Genomic DNA, 6,816 nt, shown 5'->3' on the forward strand with positions numbered 1-6,816 from the left:
GTTGGAGGAGAGGCAGTGAAACCAGTTAGAATTAAGGTTTTGCAAGGTAGTTTTGTGAATACAAATGAAAAGAACAATATTTTAAATCCATGTTCTTCCCCGTCTCTTTTTTGGTTTATTTTTCAATTGTCAGGCATTTATCCCTCCCTTTTTGCCTCCTTCATCGCTTCACTGAAAAAAAAAAACCCTTGTAACAGATGCATAATCGATCAAGGCAAATTTTCATATTAGTGTGCCCAAATGTACATTTTCATTCTGCATGAAAATCCATGACCTTTCTATCTCCCAATCTATCTTCATCAAAGGCCTTCTGGAATCTTGACTAATCATTGCATAATATGTTAGTTATTATTATTCTAGCCTTCCAAATGTATGTCTCAAGTTGCATTTTTGTGATTTTTTTCCCCCTCTTTTCAAAAAAAATTTTTGGTGGGATGACTTTGGGGATTGTAATGAGGGAAGAGGGGAGAAGAGAACAAAATTATGAAATTCAAGACAGTCCAATTCTTCAAACTATCTTTAACCAAGTGTTTTCCGTTTCAAAAGCAATTATACCATATAGACCTATTGAAATCATAAATTAAAAATAAATTAAAAAAACATGAAAATGTAGTTTCAGTTTGAAGGTAACATTTTTGCAAATTCAAAACTTTCTACTTGATGACATGAGTTTCAGATTGAGATGATCTATATAAGGGAGTCTTAACTAGTGTCTAGATTGCAGGAGGGTCTGAGAACTTGGATGGGAAAAAATTACAGCTTTATTTTCATTAATAACTAAAAATTTTGGCTGTTCAGTTATGTCCAATTCTGTGATCCCATATGGGGTTTTCTTAGTATAAGTTGGAGTACTTTACCAATTCCTTCTCCAATTCATTTTACAAATGAGGAAACTTAAGAAAAATAGAGTTAAGTAACTTGCCCAAGATCACACAAGTGTCTAAAACCAGATTTTAACTCAGGAAGATGGTCTTCTTGCTTGACAGCAGACCCCACATTCTATTCACTTATTTATGGCAAAAATCATTATTCAGGGAAAGGGTCCATAGGCATCACTAGGGCTGCTAAAGGGGTATATGTCATAAGAAAAGTTAAGAACCCCAGAGCTATGTAAATTGCTTGCAAACTTTTAAGCAGTTGTGCATCTATTAGCTATTATTCTCATTAGTACCAAGAAACCCACTGGGCTCAGTGGCTAGGGGGCACGGACTAGTCAGGAAGATTTGAGTTCAATGGGACCTCCAGCTTTTACCTAGTTCTATGACCTGAGTCAAGGCATTGGCTCAATTTCCTCAACTCTAAAAATAGTCATACCTCACAGAGGGTTGATGTGAGATAATATCCCACTTAGCAATGAGACAGTTGGGTCTTAATAAATTTTTCCCCTCTTCCCCTCATCTAAATTTTTTTTTTTTTGGAAGGCAATGGGGTTAAGTGGCTTGCCCAAGATCACACAACTAGGTAATTATTAAGTGTCTGAGGCTGGATTTGAACTCAGGTACTCCTGACTCTGGGGCCAGTGCTCTATCCACTGCACCACCTAATGTACATATTCCCCTAACTCTCATTCAGAGACATTACTAAACTAAGAGGTGTGTCTGGTGCTGGGCCAGGATAATGAACATGGTTTAGTGAAACTGCTCCCTGAGTGACCTCTCCTTCCCTTACAGCTCTGAATCAACCACAGAGAAAGCAATGAGCCAACTGTCCCTCCTCTCCAGGACAGGAGAGGGTAGGGGGAAGAGGGACTTGTTTCCTATAGCCCCTGTCTATATTATTTCTAGTGGATTATACTAGATGACACTCCCAGTTCCCCTTTCCTAGGTCTTTTCTGCAGTCCCTTTGGTGATATTGGATATCTCCCTGTAGATAAAGTAAGTTAGGGAGCCAACCTTTTGTTTGAATTGTTATTTGTGCAATGAAAGTCTGGAGAATAGAATTATGGACCCAAAGGAGGCCTATATATTTAGTTCTCATTTCTCTCTCATCAGGAAATGGGACACTTGCAGTCAAGCAATGGTGGGGACTATGCTGTGGAAATTTACAGGCGTGGTGGTTCTGGTGAACGCTGAATTCTAAGGCAGGACATTATGGCTGAACAGGAGAAATAAAAAGAAATGAGAGTGGTGTGTAAACTATAACTTCTTCTCCTAGACTGTGCGTGTGTGTGTGTGTGTGTGTGTGTGTGTGTGTGTGTGGAGGGGACACTTGTATATCTTCATATGTCTATATATATGAGATCTAGATAGATATAGCTAGAGACATAGATATAGAGATAGATACAGACACGAATGTTATATTAGTAAATGATTACCAATCAGCTCCATATATGTAGTTAATGACACATTTTTTAAAGCTGAAAAACACTAAATTAAGCCCCGATTTTGTGATTTTTACCAATCTCCCAAGCTGTAAATGCTTACACGGAAAATTTTAACAATTGTCTGTGTGTGTATAAATTGTATATGTGGGTGTATATATTTTGTATACACATGTGATCTTGCATACATGTGCAAGATGTATGCCATCAATGGGGAAACAAATCTATGAAGGGGCCAGCCATGCCATCAACTACCAATCTATGTCCACACATACATCAAGGCAAGCCAGCTGAGAAGATGAGGGAGAGCCAGGAGACAGCTATTTGGCCTGGTCTGGCTTTGAACTTCTGTAGTGCTTCCTGGTCTCTACAGCATACAAGTTAGCCTTAGATCTTATGTGATTGTTCTCTTAATTGCTTATTGTGTTTTTCTGTGTGATAATTCACTCAACATCTCTGGAGTTCAATTTCCTTATTTTATTGTATTGCTAGAATTTATATAGTGCCTTAAGTTTTATAAAAATCCTTACAAATATCCCATTAGAACCTCATACCACTGGGTGGTAGATATCACATTTCCATTTTACAGATGAGGAAAGTGAGTCAGTCAAAAAATGACATGACTTGCCCAGGGTCACACAACTGGATTTGAACTCAGGTCTTCCCCATTCCAGGTCCAGTGTTCTAATATACTTATTTGATGGGTAATGTTGAAAGATCAAATGGATATGAAAGTGTTTGAAATGTTAAATGCCTTCAAATCTAAAGCAATTTGTAATTATTGTAGCTATCATAATTGGTAATAATGATAATAAAAGTATAAGCTCTTTATCTTGGGATAGCATCCCTATTTAAAAGGTTTTTATTTCAGCAAACCCACATCACTTTTGGAACCTCAACCTCAGACATCTTTTGGGGTGTTTCAGGTAATAAAAATGAATCAAAAATGGCTCAAGTCAGCATCTAATGTATCCTCTATCAATAGACCAAGCAGAAACCATAATTCAAATAGCAAAGCATTTAATTAAGACAGAATAGCAAAGTAAATAACAAGGGGAAAAATCAAGTCATTGAATTCAGACTCCCCATGCACAAAGCGGGGTATACTTTCTCACAGACTGCCACCCTGATGGCAGAGAGGACCTACTACCCAGATGATTGACAACCCTAATGTTCTAAAACACTCTAGAACATGGTTCTATCTCACAACAATCAGTTATGCCTTATTGTTATAACACTGATTAGTCCAAACAATTAAAGCTATCTGATATGGGCTGCCTCTGGAGTTCCTAAATCAAGGGAGTCTTCAAGCAGTAGGTAGAACACCATTTGTGGGTTATGTTGTAGAGGGGATTTTTACTTCAGATATGGATTAGGTGGCTTCTAAGGTCCCTTCTGACTGAATCTGTTGAGTCTAAGAAGGCAAAGATTTATATGGCTCATATTCAAGGATATATGCCATCTCCCCTTTGTCCTTCATGGGACAGGATGTGAGAGGGAATATGTACTTAACTAAAGGCCATATAAATATGACTTGGATGAGATGTCTTCTAAGATCCATTCCAGTTGTAAAACCTAGAACTTCTGCTTTTGCTAATTTTATCTAAACACTGTTTGAAAGTCACACAACATTTTCTAGAACCTCCTTGCATTCCCTATGGACTACACATGGTTTGAACTTTGTTCAGCATTCAGTATCTTCCATGATCTGCCCTCAATCTACCTTTCTAATTTCTCACTCTTTGCCGATGAACCAAACTGATGCTCTTTCTCTCCCAACAAATCATACCCATTTTCCCTTCCCATTTTTGTCTGCCCCATTCTCCCCAAATAAACTCAACTTCACCAACCCATATTGGGCTATCCTTCAAGTTCATTTCCTTTGTGAAGCTTCCCTGACCCTACCAGCCAGTGATCTCCTTCCTCTGAATTTTGAGAGCATGTTGACATTTGGCTCTTAGTGCATCTTACTTTTTTAAGCTCCCTTTTTGCCTCAATATGGCTTTTCTCGCCAACTAGACCGCAAACTCTTTGAGACTTTTGTTTTCTCTCATACTTTTCAAAAGGTTTAGTGTTAGACAGGCCAGGTAATAATATATATACTTCCTTGTATTGACTCTAGGTCAGAGTGCCTCAATCAATGTTCATTTATAATATTTTTGTGGGGCTTCCTGGTGAAGGGAGTAATGGATATCATGCAATGCCTTCTGCCATCCACTCCAGAGTCATAGATTCTCCAAGTAAGAAAAGAACCTTAGACATCATCCAGGCTCACCTGGACCTGAACAGAATTCCCTACTGATATTTTTACCATAATAGAAATTTAAAATATGAAAAGTTTTGATATCACAAAGCCCTAAAAGAACCTTAGGAGGGATCCCTGGACCACACTTTGAGAACTGCTTTTCTAGATAGTTCTAGATCTTGCTCTAGCTAGTATTATCCAGGAAGAATGATAAAGGGCTGGGGTAGAACCAATGAAAGGCCTGGGAATCCATTCCCAGTTCAATCAAAGCTTGATAAACCAGATTTGGGAAATGAATGGTCCTCAATAATTAAATATTCTTGCTAATTAGGGTTTAAGTAGAAACTTCTTTCTTTTAGTTGTTATCCTTATTAAAAATACTTCAGTACAGAGAGGCCAGGGCCAGGGTATAGTATCTCTCTCTTGCAGAGATTTTAGGAGCAACATTCTGACCATCAGTCATATTTTCCAGGCTTAGACACTGACACTGACAGAGGAGATAGAGCTAAGACACCTGCCGCCATTTGATGGTACAGTACAGGGTGAAAACACTGGTCTTCAGAGTTCTTGTCCCAGATCTGCCACTAACTCTATTTGTGACCTTAAGCCAATTTATTGGGCCTCAATTTATTTTCCTGTGAAGTAAGAGTTGGACAAGATAATCCCCAGTCCTTTTTTCAATTCCAACATTCCGTGACTATTCTGTGATAAGATTTCCAATCTCTTGAGTTTACCTTCATTAAAACTGGAACATAGCAAAAGCAAAATAAAAAAAAGCAACTTCTGATAAAACTGGATTCTAGTTAATTTGGGTTTTGCTAGATGCAGCCAAGCTGGAGAAAGCTCCAGCATTGTGAATATGTCAGTGTTCCAATACCTGCACATCCCCTTTTATTTTACTGCAATATTTCACTTTGTGCAGCAATTGGGGGTCTGGGAGAAGCAGAAAAGGAAGAGACAGGGCAAAGATTCAGAAGCTGCAAGCTCAAAAGGGACCCCATGGAGGGCTGCCTTCTCCCAGCTCCCCTTGCAACATGAGAGAGAAGCAAGGATCAGAGTGCATGGGAGGAAAAAGTAATTTTTTTTTTAAATAAATGCATTGAGAGCCCCAGGGCACTTCATCCCACCCTCAGTGGCCTTATTTTTTTTTTTAATTTTTTTTCTTTTTTTTTTTTTTTGCTGGGCCATGCAAGACACAAACACAGAGAATGTGGCCCCTGGGGAATTAAGGCCCTGGGGGCACATATTAGATGCACACATAAAAAAGGGAGTCAGGTGGCGCTCTCTAAAAAAAAAAAAACCAACAACAATAAAAAAAAAAAAACGCTCACCAGGCACCATGACATGTTAGGATCAATGTCCATAACTGTCTTCAAATGTACAGATAGCACCAATTAAGAGAGCTCAGGGGTTAAGGGGCCAGGGAGGAACCACAGCCAGGCCGCCTCAGAACAGTGGCTGGCATGAACCTGACTTTTGGGAAGTCTGCCCATCCTTCTGGCTTACCAGCTCTCTACCCCCCTCTTTACTATCCTGCTCCCTTGGTCCTTTAGGCAGGACAAGATTGGACTCCAGGGAAGGGCTAGCCCCCTTCTCACGCAGTCAAATCAAGATGCTGCTGTATCCTAGGGAAGGGATGGACCCCACTCTTCCTCTCTTGGCCCCAGGATGGGGCACCAAGACAATCCTCCTGTTCTCCCTACCCACAAGAGGTCACCACAAGCACTCCTTGTTGGTCCTTATGAGGGTGGGCAGGAGACCAGGCTGAAGCACCTGCTCAGAGGACAGAGGTAGGACAGTCTGGTGGATCAGCACAGGTACTAGACCACAAGCTAAGTTGCTTAGTCTCCCTGTGGATCAGTTTCCTTATTTGTCAAAGGGGCATAAGGCTATCTTGATCCATGATCCATCCCCTATTGGGTGAAGATCTAGGGTATCTGATCCAATGCACAAAGAAAGAGGTGGGGAGGGTAAAAGGAGGAAAAGTGACCAGAAAGTGCTTTGGGGAAGTCTAAAGCACTATTCAAAGATGATGTGAAATCCCCATCCCTCGTTCTGTCCCTTTTTTCTGTAGGGCCTCTCTGACCTGCAGTATAAGTGATTGTCCCTTCAGGCCTGGATGGGCCCTGGGGATCCCTGCTCGCCACTCCGGGGGGCCGTGCCTCCCAACAGGCTTCCCTTGCTCTGGGTCCACGATCCTATCCGGTAAAGGAGGGAGTTACAGGAGGGTCCCCTTCCTATCCCCTACTTA

The sequence above is a fragment of the Macrotis lagotis genome, chromosome 7 (assembly GCF_037893015.1).
Source record: "Macrotis lagotis isolate mMagLag1 chromosome 7, bilby.v1.9.chrom.fasta, whole genome shotgun sequence".
NCBI classification, from domain to species: Eukaryota; Metazoa; Chordata; class Mammalia; order Peramelemorphia; family Peramelidae; genus Macrotis; species Macrotis lagotis.